The 15082-nt window shown below is 49.3% G+C and overlaps 1 long non-coding RNA gene and 1 pseudogene across 1 annotated transcript in view; both read right to left on the bottom strand.

Annotated features, from left to right (window-relative positions):
* The window catches only part of LOC137636739 (uncharacterized), a 102919-nt gene that overhangs the window by 15320 nt on the left and 72517 nt on the right, over positions 1-15082 (bottom strand). Inside the window, exon 2 of the long non-coding RNA XR_011043200.1 lies at positions 13895-13970. This is a non-coding gene — a long non-coding RNA (uncharacterized lncRNA). The remainder of the gene's footprint in view (positions 1-13894; positions 13971-15082) is intronic.
* LOC137638921 (5S ribosomal RNA) lies at positions 6656-6774 on the bottom strand (annotated as a pseudogene).

Genomic DNA, 15082 nt, shown 5'->3' with positions numbered 1-15082 from the left:
TTTTTAATGTTTTTGCATAAGTATTAGATTTATTTAATAATCTCTTGGCATGCCCCACGCTTACATGTTCAATAATTGATTTATTGAGGGCAGCCTCTTCTAACTTATAAAACTGGCAGCTCCTATCATTAGATTTATGATTAGAGTTGCAGTTTAAGCACCTTGCCTCAAGTGTACAATCCCCATGATAAATTTTGGAGCAAGTATTACAAATTTTTTCATTATTGCAAACTTTGGAAGGATGTCCAAATTTAAAGCAATTATAACATTGCAGTGGCTTCTGCTTAAAAGGTTGAACTCTGATCCTTTCGTTTTCTATGTCTATGTGGAAAGGTACATCAGCATCCTGGAAAGTAAGAACAATCATTGATGTTCCAGGTACTTTATGTACTTTCCACACTGATAGGGGACACATGGCAAATATCTCCTCTTCAGTAAATTCATACAGATCCCTATTAAAAACCACTCCCCTTCCATAGCTAAAGTTTAGATGGGGTTTGATGTCCAATTTTATATCATCATTTACTGTCTTCAAATTAGACAGTATAACAGACTGTGTGTATGACTTGGCCTTTATCAAGAAACTTTTCTTCCCAAATCGAGATATATCTCCAGGTGCGATCGTACCTACCTTCCTCTGAAGAAATTTGCATATCTTGAAATAATTTTCCGTACCTCCTACAGATTGAGCAAGAAGCCACATTGGTGGTTTTGGCTTTCTTTGGGATGGTATATCTGCCTCTATATCTTTATCAGCCCAGTCTGCTGGTCTGTAGACATCCAGATCTTTAGGTGCCCCATCACACAGAGCACCCTTAACATTCATATTACCTACTTTAATATCAACAATGTTACAGCTTGCATTAAATGCTTCCTCGTGACAATTAAATGATAACCAAGATTCCCAATTATCATCTTGAAGTTTCATTCTAATTTCATTTATTGATCCGTAACACTCAAATATTTTATGTAGCACATCATAATTAGCTTCTAAAGGGATTTGGGTAACGTGCAGGACTTTCAGTTTTCCTGTGTTGCCCAAATTACCCTTTTTCCGAGTGTTTAAAGAATAGTCCTTTTTAGTTCCTACGTCGTCAACGGAGTTTTCTTTAAATGAATTGCCAGAGGTCGTCAACAGTGCCGGGGGCGAGTCAGCATATCCAGGGGAGGTGGGGTCATTTTCACAAGATTCCATCATAAAAAAGAAGAGAGAAGAGTGATTTTTTGAAGTTTGATTTACCTGCTTGAGAACATTAAGGCATCACATGTTGGGAAGGAGATTTACACTCTCCACTACCGGCACAGTGAGAGTATACTTCCCAGATGGTCCACTCCATACCCTACCCGAAGGATAGCATCAAAACAGATATAGAGGCACAGGTGTAAGCTGAACCCGCCTGTTAGGACTGAGACCAAGAAACTATGGAATCATCCTCCCCATATCTGTAATGACGGGCTTCCGGCCAAAAGCCGAGAGTCCTACCCCAAGCGTTGGATCCCCCTGGATTCCGAAGACCCAACACTTGAGAATAGTTCCGCCAAAAAGGTCCAAACCATCTTCGGGATGGCTGAGATCATCCAATACTCTCACATATAGCTTTGAGCACAAACACCTCCCAACCGTGACACCTTTCCCATTCATCAAAGCAGGCAGCAATACCGGATGTAGAAACATCCGCCCAAGTGGCAATAATAGATGTAGAAACATCCATGCCATAAAAAGAGAAAAAAAAATAATAAACACACATATATATGTAAATATATACACATACATATGGGAAATTTTACTCATAGGGTTGGGACAGCAACATGAAGGAAAGTTTATAATATTAGGAGAAGGTTGAAGCCATATAAAGAGTTAGAAAAAGATGAAAGAGAGAAATTTAGATTCGAACTGGGGGAGCAATTTCCCCAAGTTCGAGACCCCTCTTGCCCGTCACCAAGTTTCAGCACGGGAATGAAATGTCGTGCTGAAGCTCAATGACTTCATCAAGGCATTCTCTCATTAAGAGGGAGAAGGTGGAGGAAGGGCCGACGATTCCCGCAAAGGTGATTCACTCACCGTTGAACGTTAATGCTTTGACTGTAATCAATGCGCTTGTTACTGAGGAAGAAACGTTCCGGTCAACAGCCAAAAATTGGCTCGTTACAATGGCGATTGATGAGAAGGTGACAGTTTACGAAACATGTACGAACGCTGAGCAGGCACTTCACACTTGGGAGAACGCTGTCAGGTAGGAGATCAATATAGCGGCAGGTCTCGACAGTGATGAACAAACGATTTCTGAGAAGCCAACTGAGAAGGCTATTCATGAGCTACAAGCGGTTCACGAGTAGTCGGCGATTTACAAGTTGTTGAACGAGTGGGCAGTTCACGAGCCATTGGCAAGGCAGACGGTTCAGGATGGACATGCGATTTACGAGCTCTCAGATGAGTAGGCGATTCACGAGCTGTAGGTCAATGGTGGACCTGACAAGCAAGTGAACATCGAGCAAGTGCCTGGGGAGACAGAGAATGCTGCCGTTGAACTCCTACTGGAACCTCCTGCGGAGAAATCCTTGTGAAGAGACACATTCTCTAGAGGAGATCCTCAACAATCCCTTGCAAGAGACAAACAAACTGAAGTTCGTTGAGGAAAAACAGAGGTCGAAGAAGAAAGCTAGGGTCGGAAACCAGAAGAGGCAGGCTGGGCAGGTTCATCTGAAAAGGAAGTCTGCGGAAGCGAAGATGTGAAGAGACGTCTCTTCGCCAAAGGAGCAGGAGATCCCTGAAAGCGAAGGGGATGATGAACATGGCAGGGTCTTCTGCCACCAACATGACGTCGAACAGAAACCGCTGGATCAGCATGCTGCCCATCGGCTGGCCTTCGAAGAGGAGTCTCTATAAGTACCCCTTCACTAAAAAGAGGAACACTCGCAGGAGAAACATGCCTCAGACTTTGCTCCTGCCCCCCAAAAATGTTCGTCATGAGAAGGAGCCCAGACCTCAGCAGCGTGGCAGAAGATGAAGCAGAAGACGCAGCCACAGGATCCACTACAGGGAAGACTGCTCAGCAGGAAGATCTCTGGAAGGAATCCGAAGAGGTTTCTCTTTGGGTGGTCTCTCTCGCGAACGAGAGAGGTGATCACCCGAAGAGGTTTCTCTTTGGGTGGTCTCTCTCGCGAACGAGAGAGGTGATCACCCGCAAGAGAGACAACAGAGACGATGAAGGGAAGTCCTCCCTCGGAAGGGAGAAACAGCCCACCACCTGGGGAAGAAAACTCTCCCTCAGAAGGGAAAGTAGTCCAAACCCTGAAGGCAGACCTCCGGGCAGCCCTTTTTGCTTCCCACCAACAAGCATTGTACAAGTTAAAGGTCTGCACCAAGCACTACCTGAGGAAACATACCTGGAGCTAGTTCCTCGAGGATAGCGTGTTGATCGGGAGCTGCCATAGGCATATGAGAACAGGAAAGTGATGGCGCAGTGACAGCATATTCCCCAGGAACAAACTGCACTGCTCTTCTATGTCGGCTATCTTGGCCAAACAAAGAAGAACAGCATTGCTAACTGAGGAAAAATAAAACAAAATATGTAACAAAAAACTCCCTCGGGAGAAACACAGTCTGCAGACGGGAAAGGTGTACAGTACACCCACCAAGAGAACATACACAAATTAAGGACAGCGCACTCCCTTCCCCAGCTGACATCAACGGGAGGAGAGCAGCAGTGAAAAAACTGTAAGAAAATGACAAATTCGAAGATAATTTGTATTTTTCCTAACCATACAAACCTTAGCTATTTACATTGGGTTTACCTTTTAGCGTAGCTGAAATGGCGAGCCATTAGAATTTAACAAGGGTGTATTACCCCCGTGCTAGTTAGCAGGGGGGTAGGGGAGTGGTAGCTAGCTACCCCTCCTCCCCCTCACACACCGGTGAATGCCTCACTTTCACTTAAGAGGTAGGACTTGTCTTGGGGGACAGGGCTGGCAGGCAAATATATGTAAATAGCTAAGGTTTGTATGGTTAGGAAAAATACATATTATCTTCGAATTTGTCATTTGTTCCGTAACCGAAATACAAACCACGCTATTTACATTGGGTGAGTTACCCCTTAGGAAGGATAGAAAGTCCCCAGCCATACTGGCTTTGGCTTTACCCCGGGGACTCAGAATCCGAGTGAGTCGCACTCGAGAAAAGGAGTCCCTGCACCTCACAAGTTCCTTGCTCCGCAAGGAACCGTGTGGCCTACATAAGCTTGTGTGTGAAGGAAGAAGTGTGACCCGTCCTAGGCAGTTGACCTGGAGTTCCAGAAGGAACTCTGGGTTAGGACGTTCCCAATACCACCTCGTCAGGTTATGGGGGACGCGACAGTATTGACTCAATACTCGGAACACAAGGAAGCATGGTTTACCTGCAGAGGTTTGAGGTCAGCTATGCAGAGACCAGGATGCTGCTTCCCCGTAGAGGGGATGATGAAGAAAGAAGTAAGGGCCAGACATACTTCTTTCGTTCATGCAGACTAAAACCTGATAACAATGCCCTCAACCTTCTGCTACCTGTCCAAAAAGGAGCCTGAGGTTAGACCAGCTGTTGTGTAGCCACCACAGAGCGATGGAAACGTATCGATACTCCTGTGGGTCACATCCTGCAGGAAACGGGCTGCGAAGGTCATTAGACGCTTCCAGACTCCAGCTTGTAGCACCTGCGTCACAGAGTAGTATTACTCGAAGGCGAGGGACGTTGCGATGTATCCAACATCGTGCTGTAGGGCGACGTGACGGGGGAGGGTCTGGATTCAGGTCGAGATGAATGTCTTTGAGTCCGAGCTGAAGAGGTATACTGGTGACTCTCCCCCGTGTCCTTCTTGTGCTCCCAACCCGGCTGCACGTGAGGACAAACTGCAGCTGTTCCCAAAGATAACCCCTCGAGACCTTTACTGGCAAGAAGGAGGTTTTGGGTCATCAGATACAGAATGGTGACTTGAAATCTTGAAGGAATTTGACCGAAGGGCCGGGTCCCCAAGATTCTGAGTCTAGCCAACAACTCAGGAGCGAACCTGAATGTTGCCTTCCCCCATTCCTTAGAAAGGGCGGAGTCGTACGAAACCAAGAAGATTGCTTACACACTGGCCGCGGCCAGAGTGAGCAGAAGACCCAAGACGGAATACGATCAGAGGCGTGACGTAAAGGGTCTTGAGAAGATCTCTTAAGGGACTAAAAAGTCCGAGCCATGCTCCATGTTGGAGGACTCACTCCGACTAGGGCAGGGACGTTCGCAGCTTCGCATGAGCGAGGAAAGGTCCAGCGGGAAGGAAAAAGTTATTCCTTTCAGCCTGAAGGTCAGGGAAAGGCTGAGCGACAGGCTTCATTGCCGAGAGCGGAAAGGAGTTTCCTCCCGCCGAAAAGCAATAAGTTCGTTATTGCTGGAGAAGAGGCCTCAAGGGAAGAGGTATATCTCCCACGACACCAACCACAGAAGACTCTCCACTTCGCCTGGAAGACCCCTGCGGATGACTATCGCAGATGACGCGACCTCCGCCCCGCGACTGTAGCGGGTTGTCTCTTCTTGAGGAGGAGGCGTAGTGTCTCCAGGCATGAAGCCGAAGCGACGCCCCGGCTCGTGAAAGATTTTGCAGTGTGGTTGTTTGAGTAGGCTGTGCCGTGGGAGAAGCTCTCCCGGGAGTTCCGTCAGGGGAAGCAGAGGGTCCGGAAACCGTTCTGCGTATAGTCCCAGTGGAGCTCTCAGGGCCATTGAAAGGTTGACAGACAACCTGGTCTTGTTGAGACCCATTCTCAACAGACAACAAAGGAGGGAAGACGCAGGCGTCGATGTTGTCCCACCATCACCGGAATGCATCTTGCCAAAGAGTCTTGGGGTCTGAGACTGGGGGGAAGAACAGCAGAAGCTTGAGGTTCCAAGCTATCGCGATCAGGTCCCCCAGGCCAGGACTTGCTGGTTACTCAAGGCCAAAGACCCCCAGGTACACTCTCTCTATGAGGCTCTGCTCAGATAGTCGGAGAGAACATTTCTCTGCCCGGAATGAGCGAGCCGATGGTGGGATTGAGAGGATTTCAAATCATCTCAGTATCTCTACTGCAAGATGCGAAGGTATGAAAATGCGTCCCTTGCTGGTTAGAACACGCCAGTACCATGAAGTCGTCGCGCACGGAGCGACTCGGCAGGAGCTGTAGGATCTGTGGAGGGCCAGACTACGGCCCCTAAGCCTGCCTGAATGATGGAGAGGTATCCTTCAGGTCCTGACCATAGGCCTGGACTGGGATATGCCAACCCTCCCCCCTCCCCCCCCCACCCCCCCCACCCCGCTTTTCTTTGACGAGTCCGAGAACAGCATAAAAAATGTGGGGAAAGGACGAGAATATCCACTCCCATCAAGAGGTTCCTTAGGTCAATCCCCATTGCAGGTCTAATCGTCCCGCTGGTCCCATAGGAGCCAGAAAGTCCGGTTAATCGTTGCTTTGAAACCACCGGAACTTGGGCCGCCCCAAAGGGAACTTATCCTGAGGCGACCATTCGGAACTTTAGACGGGTCAATGAGGAAAGAGATCTAGGAAACGTTCCAAGGTAGGGCTGAAAGCTCTGCCCGACTGAAAACAGGTACTGCGACTCTCCTCAGCCTTGCCACAGTCAACTGAAGGGAAGGCTCGGAGGAGGCGGCAACAGAATCTGGCGTCCCCAGGCGATCACCCATCCAAGTACCAACCAGACCCGACGTTGCTTAACCTCGCTGAATGGACGAGAAGCGGGGTTTCCAACGTGGTAAGGCCGTTGACTCAATATCATGGCTAGATACTCCAGATGTTGAGGCAGAAGAAGAGAAGGCTCCTAACAAATTACCATGAACCCCCACTCATGGTAAGGATCCGGAAGCTTGTCCCGGCGTTGAAGAAGGTCGAATCCGAGCCTACCGGAGTTGACCAGACCTCCAAAAGGCGAAGGAGGCGGCAGCCTGCTCCTGAGCGGCCATGAGAAAAGCAGGGAGAGGTCTCTGGGGAAAAACATGCGATGCCACGGCGGGATCGCCACACTGCATCTTAAGCAGGAATACCTGTAGTCTAGGCTGAATTCCACGAGCTTCCTGGAAGATGGATGGAATGGAAACTGAAAGTACCCGTCCTTCTGATCCAGGGCCTAAGGAGTCCTGTCGCCTCGTTACCAGTCTGATCGATTCTGCTGTTCACGCTGGACGAAGTTTGTTCGACAAACTTGATCACAGCTGAGAGGTCGACTACGGAATTCCCGTCTCAGATACTTTCTTACGAGAAAGGATTGACTGAAGAAGCCGGGGGGTGAAGCCGTCGACGATCCTATGGAGGACCCTCTCCTAAGGCATGGATCATTCTGCCCAAACGGGCAAACTCTTGCCGACCCTATGGCATAGAGGTTCAGAGACACTGAATTCGCTGACAGAGACGGCAGGCGCGATATCCTTGGCTGATCACGGAGATCGTGCAGGAATGGGCATCGGGAAGCTATTATCCGGATGAGTAACCTTAGGCATCCTCCCAGCGTGAAACCTGCAAGGGGGGGTTACCAATCCTAGAGTTCGTGAACTCTGCCGCTCCCTCTAGGATTATGCCCCCCCGGGAGAGCCTCCCGTGCTACCTGTTCCTGACAGGAGGGGACTGCTATTGGACACCTTGTCTCAGTTGTCGTAGCCGGTCCAAAAACTTAGGCCGACGAGGCTGAAAGAAAGAGGCGCTGGAGCCTTGCAGGGTCTGGAAGAAAGCGCCTTGGAGGAGTGAAAACGGAAGTCGACTTCCTCCGCACAATCGCTGTCTATGTCTCTGTCCTTGGACACAAACAAGCTCTTCCCAAGGATGGAAGGGTGTCTGAGGTTGTCGACATCCACGGATGAGACACCCGAAAGGAAGCCCTCGGTCATTGCGTCCAGATGTCCAACATCGAGCTTGCCCGCAAGTTCGAAACTTGGCGACGAAACGCCAAGGTGCTTGAGCCCGAGAGGAGGAAAGTATCCATGCTCTTCCTGTAGCTTCCTTAAACAAAACCTCGGGTCGCAACCGAGGAGGGAAAGGACCTGGTAACCTCCTTTCACGAGATGGAGAAGAGGAAGGGGTAAACCAGTCACCCCTTGGCCGATGGAGAAATCTCGAACGGAAAGCTCCCTGGCAAAACCCTTCCAGGGAATGACGGGGAAGGGCTAACCCAGGTTCTGGAAAGAAGAATGTTGCTCAGACCTCCCTGAAGATTCTTCCTGCTCTTGCATGTGCCATGCTCTGCGTTTACGGGGTGAGGCCGTGTTCTGGAAATACGCTCCAGAAGACTCGCCAGGCTAGCCATGCTGCAAAACGGAAATCGCGGTCGCAATCGCCCTGGCGCTAGCGCGATAGTAAATCAATGGTTTGCGCGTGGCCAAACGTGGAAGCGCCCATGCGCGGGCACGCAGGAACGCAAACTAAAGTGCGCGAAGGAGCACAGAAGGAGGGCGAGCGTGGTAGGAAGGGCGAGAGCTGGTGGTCGGCGAGCGATGACCCGTAGGGGAGCAATGGATACTACAGGAATCAAGCCGACGTTCGCGCGATGAAACACCGTCGGTCCGCGCGACGGAACACCGTCGGTCCGCGCGACGGAACACCGTTGGTCCGCGCGACGGAACACCGTCGGTCCGCGCGACAGAACACCGTCCGTCCGCGCGACAGAACACCGTCCGTCCGCGTGATGGAATATCGTTGGTTCGCGCGCGGGCGAACATTGGAGAGCATGTGCGCGGTCGCGCATGAGCGTAGGAGCGCAGGCACGTGGGCGTGTGGACGCGCAGGCACGTGGGCGTGTGGACGCGCAGGCACGTGGGCATGCGGGTGAGCGCGGGCGTGCGGGTGAGCGCAGGCGGTCGGGAGACCGATGACGCGTAGGCGGGCGATGGCGCGTTCTGGCGAGCGATACCCCGTAGGCGAGTGAAGGCGCGTTGGCAAGCGATGGCGCGTTGGCGAGCGGTGGTGCGTTAACAAAACGCTAGCGCGCAGGTGAAGAATCGCGCGGGCGCATAGGCGATTGCCAACGCGAGAGAGACTAGTGATGGTTAGCGCGCAGGTGCATCAGGAAGATGAGCGCTGAAGCAAGCTGTTAATCAGGCGATCCTAGACGGTCAGAAAAAACCGTTGGCGCCCATTGATGCGTGGCAGAAAAGGGCGTGCAGATGTGCGCTAGCGATTAAAGAAAGCTGGCGCACAGAAGGACAGAAGTAAAGGTGAGCGCTGGCGAGCAGGAGGAAGAGCTACGACAAGACTCAGCTACCGGAGATCGTGGTCCACAGCAGGCTAGCTCTAGATCGCTATTGATGGTGTCCAGGGAAACTGACACGCGTGGCAGATCGATGGCGATCGTTGACGCGTAGGAGATCGCTGACGAGCAGGCGAACATTGACGCATCTATGGTCGCTGGCGAGCAGAAGGCAACGCTTGGAAGCCTGTACGTAGAAGAAGAGTCCTTGTCCAAGACCTGAACCGAAGTTCTAGATCGCGAGGGCGAACGTGGGCGCACAGGGCGCGTAACAGGAACCAACAGGAACAGGAGAACAGGAGAGCGCCTGTGCGCTAACGCTGAGCAGGAGAGAACACAGCAGAAGGGCGCGCAGGGGAACCCTGACACGCAAAGGAAGAACCCCCATGGGAGGCAATCCTTTGCCCCGAAGGGATCGTTGTCTGTCGGGAGACTGATGTCCGTCGGAAGACCGTTGTCCGTCGGGAAGACAATTGCCCGTCGGAAGACGAGGTCAGACTGCTGTCCATCTGCACCAGGGACGAAGATCAAGAAGAAGGAGTTGTAGGCTGCATACGGAGATTCAAAAAGGCGCCTATTAGCACCCTTATAGGGAGAAAGGAGGCCCTTACGACGTAGCGGACGGTGAGCCTTACGGCGAAGGAGGCCAACAGCAACAACAGCAGAAGAGTCCTCCGAAGAGGAGTCTCTATGAGTGTACTCTCTCGCGAACGAAAGAGAAACACTTCGTAAAAGAGACGGGTCAGCCAGTGAGCTACAAGGAGCAATCCTCCGAAGAGGGGCTCCTGCAGTTGCCCAGCCCCTTGAGCGTAACTGCAGGTGCGACCACTCAGCACCAAGAGCATAGTCGCACGAAAAAAAGGCAAGAGAAGAACCCCCAAAGGGGGAAAAATCTCAAGCCTGGACAGGAAAAACTTCCCTCGGAAGGAAAGTTACCCACCCAAGGAGGCGAGCCTCCTGAGTGTTCTAAAATGAACTGGAGAGCTGTCAATCGTCACGGGAGTACTTCCAGAAGAAGGAGACACGCCCCTGACGAAGATCTATAGGAGAGGCAGCCACAGCCGAAACCCCAGGCCTCAACAAGACAGCTCACTCCGTTGTCAAATTACAGAAACGAACTAGATCGGTAACTGTAAAAAAAATGAAACAAAATCATTAGTAAACATTCATTCCCCCGGGAAGGCTCCGAAGAGGAATCCCGAGGGAAAGGAACACAAGAATTACACAACAGGCACGTGCCCTCACAACCACTTACACTCACGGAAGGAGAGCTGTAACCAAAACAGAATTATAACAATTATAATTATGTAACTATGTAATTATGTAATTTAAAAAAGAATGAACACTAAAGAGAGAACGAAAACCCAGAAAGGAATCGTTCTACAAAGCTGAAGAATCAACAAATACAATTAGATTCATAAACTAATTGAGATAAAACGTACGGCGTAGCAACCCCCCCCACCCCACACGGGAAGGAAGCTACCGTAGTAAGTAACGTAGTAAACGGGTGAACGACCTCAAGAGAGAGAGAGAGAAAGACCGAAGTCAAACTCGATCGCGACCCATGAAATTACACCATGGTGGCCTAACTGCCGAGGACTCCACGGAGATATCGTACACTACACACACAAGCACAAACTCTGAAAAGGAAACTTACTGATTTCTATACTCAAATAAACACAAACATGAGAAAATGTTTATATATATATTGAGTAAAAGAAAAGTGATTAAGTAAAGACAAAATAAACAATGGCTGCCAGGCGAGGACAAAGACAGATACGTCTGTCCATGTCGGAGCCAAAAGTGAAAGTGAAGCATTCACCGGTGTGTGAGGGGGGGAGGGGTAGTTAGCTACCACTCCCCTACCCCCCTGCTAACTAGAGCAGGGGTAATACACCCTCGTTAAATTCTAATGGCTCGCCATTTCAGCTACGCTACAAGGTAAACCCAATGTAAATAGCGTGGTTTGTATTTCGGTTATGGAACAAATGATATTTTCATAATAAAATTAATTTTTGAATATACTTACCCGCTGGATATATAATGGCTAAAGTCCCTGACGCCTCGGCAGGAAATTCAAAACGACCTCGAGGGGCAGCAACACCATCGTCGGTCCTCCGAAGAGGAGTCTCTGTCAGTGAACTCCCCGAGGGGGAGAATCACCCGCAGGAGAGACCGTTGAACCCAGATCCTCCCTTGAAGGATGTTCGGAGGGAGGAACTGAGCCTTCAGCAACATCCGCAACAACAGCAGAGGTTTGGCCCGACCCGTCGGAAGCCTCTACCACAACAACATCGACAATAAACAGAGGATCTACCTCTGCTATTACCGGCGACTGTTTGACAGCTGCACCCAACTGGATCAGGTCAAACAGGGCTTCCCTGGAGGGCGAGCCCTTAAGCCCCAAGGAAGCCCAAAGCTGCAAAAGATCATTGTTAGCAACAGTGTCATCAACATCAATATCAATATCCTCCCCCGGAGGAGAAGGAGGAGGATGAGCTGCCTCGCTATGGGAGGCAACTCCCTCTCCCTAACCGCGAGGTTGGTCAACAAAAGAAAGGCCTACGCTACCACTCGACGCCCCTCGCGAGAGACCGATCAAGTGGGAGCTTCGGAGGAGGTTCGGGCAACGGAAGAAGTCTTTGGAACCTTCCTTCTTCAAGGCAGCCCTTGAAGGAGAAAGGTCACGCTTAGACTTCTTCTTACGTCGCCGGGAAAACCTCTCCCACTGGGAGGTAGACCACTCCCTACACTCACTACAAGTTTTATCCCTATCACACCGTTGACCTCTGCAGTACGGACACAATGTGCGAGGGTCCGTCTCGACCGCCGACATGAACGTCCCACAAGGGCGGTCGGGTAGTCCAGGGCACTTCCGCATGATAGAGAGAGGCCAACTTCCAAACACACATGCTGTAAGAAAAAGGCAAAAAAATTAAGGCTGTCAAAAATGCGAGGGTGAGATAGACAGGTCTGATCATCACCCGAGCCAAAAGTGAAGTGAATCAGTTCACCAGTGTGTGAGGGGGAAGGGGTAGCTAGCTACCCCTCCTCTACCCCCTCGCTAACTAGCGAGAGGGTAGTTAACCCTCGTTAAAAATCTAATGCCTTGTCATTTCAGCTACGCCGAAAGTAATACCCCATGTAAATAGCGTGGTTTGTATTTCTGTTACGGAACAACTATCTATTGAGTCATCAGCACCCATTTCCTGGCCTTCCTTGGTCCTAGCTTGAGTGGAGAGGGGGCTTGGGCACTGATCATATGTATATATGGTCAGTCTCTAGGCCATTGTCCGGCTTGATAGGGCAATGTCACTGTCCGGCTTGATAGGGCAATGTCACTGTCCTGCTTGATAGGGCAATGTCACTGTCCCTTGCCTCTGCCATTCATGAGCAGAAATAAGAGTAAATAAAAGTGTTTAGGTAAAGAACTAATTCTACCACAAAACCATGCAGAGGAACCTGAAAAAGACAAGAGGCTCCTCCAGGTTGGTTGTCCTGTGCCTCTGAGAACACCTCTTTCTGATGGCAGGCAACTCCTTAGCAATAGAAGGTGGCCCTGGAACAGACAAAGCTGGGGATGGGGAGGGAGCAAAGTTCTCCTTTACAATCAAGGGTTTTCTGGCTGCACTCGGGCTCTCTGCTATAAGCGACGGGGGCTCGTCTGCAGCAGCAGGTAAGAACAGATCCTGCGATATCACAACATAATCTCCTCAGCAGGAAAGGGGAGAGTGGCAACAGGGAGAGAAGATTTCCAGGATCTAGCGATTGGAAGGCACTAAAGGAGTTTCATTGCCTGCGAGACACCAATGTCACCAGATCTAAGTCCTTACAAGAGTCGTCAGCAATTATGGTGGCAAGGGTTATTGACTTTGCTAGAGGAATGCAATACTCCTGCCTTGCTCAAGAAACTTCCAGAGGGAAGGGCAGTGGCTCCCTTTTTCTTACTTGCTCAGCCTTGAAGGGAGAAGAACATGCATCAGACTTTAAATCCAACACAGGGTTGAAGGAGCTCTGAAGATTCTCTTTTCAACTTCTTCTTCTTTGCATACTCAGTCCACTGCACAGGTGGTCATCCCCAACACAAGAAAAGCGGGAATCCTGTAAAAGGTTATGTCCACTGCACATAATTGCACGTCTTCCCTAGGAGATGACATCAACCGCAAGCACATCCCGAACAATTTTGAAAGAAATAGCAAACTATATCAAGCCAAACTAGGACACCAGGAAGTATGTTTGCACAGAACAGCAGCCTAAGTCAAAGTGAAGGTAGCACTACCAGTTGAGTGGTTGGGGCATACCCCACACCTGGAACCAGCTATGTTTACAGTATCTTATTAAAAAGCTCAACGGCTGTTTCAGCTTCGCTGAAGCCATACTCCTATTAAAGGACAAAGATCTATATTACATAGGAACAAATACAGTATGGACAAATAGCATTCCATAATTTATGCCTGGAGTTTTTTGGATTTACCTACCAAAGAAGCTAATTTAGAAAACAAAAATCAAATATCAGAATTAATCCAATGCCAATGGTAACTTAGTAAGAGAGTTAAGCAAATATGTGTTACTAATAATTATATACACTGGCTAAACCAAACTATAACTGAATTTAATTTAACATAAAAGCCAAAATTAAAATTATGTCTTTACCTTTTCCATGGGCGAAGATTGGAAAGATACATTCTACCAAGGAAACGTGGAGGAGAATCACAACCAAAACCAAGTTCTGTTAGAACAAAGACAGAATAGGTAAATGACATTGAAAGCATTGCATATATGTTATGAAAATTAAGTTGACATTAATAGAGCTTGGGGCAATATGAAAAATTTGGAAGCAATTTGTATTTTTCCTAACGATAAAAACCTGTAGCTATTTATAGGGGTATTACTTTCAGCGAAGCTGAAAGGCCGAGCCATAAGAATTTACCGAGGGTTAACTACCCATTCCGCTGGTTAGGGGGGGTGGGGGTATAGCTAGCTATCGCTCTCACTCACACACCTGTGATTGTACTTCACTTTGCTTTGAGGTATATCAGTATTGGAACAATATTAAGTTACACAAGGGAGAAATGGTTTACCTGCAGCAGTTGAGGCAGCTTGTGCAGAGAACCCAGGATGATTTCCCCAAGAGAGGTGAGTATGGAGAAAGGAAAGGAGCCAGACATTCCTTTTCATTCACTCACACTAACAACAGTTAACCAATACCCTCAACCCTCTACTACTTTTCCAATAAGGAGCTTGAGGTACTAAACCAGCTGTTGTGCAGCCACCACAGGACTGATAGAGAATGCATTGAGTCTCCTGTGGGTCACGTCTTGCAGGTAATGAGTGGTGAAAGTCGTTTGACGTTTCCACACGCCCGCTTGCAGAACCTGCGTCAGAGTAGTTTCTTTTGAGGCCATTGACGTAGCTATGCCTCTGACATCGTGCACTCTGTGTTGACGTGTTGTAGGCGGACCTGGATTCAGAGCATGGTCAATGACCCTGCGAATCCATGCAGAAATGGAGTTTTTTGTGATCCTCCTCTTATATTTACCCATGCTGACGAAGAGCAAGGGTGCTCGGAGTAGAGCCTCAAACTTCTTACTGGGCATATTAACAGATGATCTGGGTTGTCCGTTACAGAGCGGAGCCTCATTATCCAGAAGAAATCGAATCTCGGATCCGAAACCCTTGGATTCTGAGTCTTGGCAACAAACTCAGGGACGAGCTGAAGCTTATCTCTCCTTCTTCCTTTGAATGGCCGATGTCATACGAGAGACCATGCAGCTAGTTGACTCGTTTAGCCAAAGCCAAGGCGAGTAGGAACATCATCTACATAATGTGGCGTTCTGTTGC

Source organism: Palaemon carinicauda, chromosome 3 (assembly GCF_036898095.1).
Source record: "Palaemon carinicauda isolate YSFRI2023 chromosome 3, ASM3689809v2, whole genome shotgun sequence".
Classification (NCBI taxonomy): domain Eukaryota; kingdom Metazoa; phylum Arthropoda; class Malacostraca; order Decapoda; family Palaemonidae; genus Palaemon; species Palaemon carinicauda.
The sequence above is the reverse complement of the archived record's forward strand: the minus strand, read 5'-3'. Positions and strand labels throughout refer to the sequence as shown.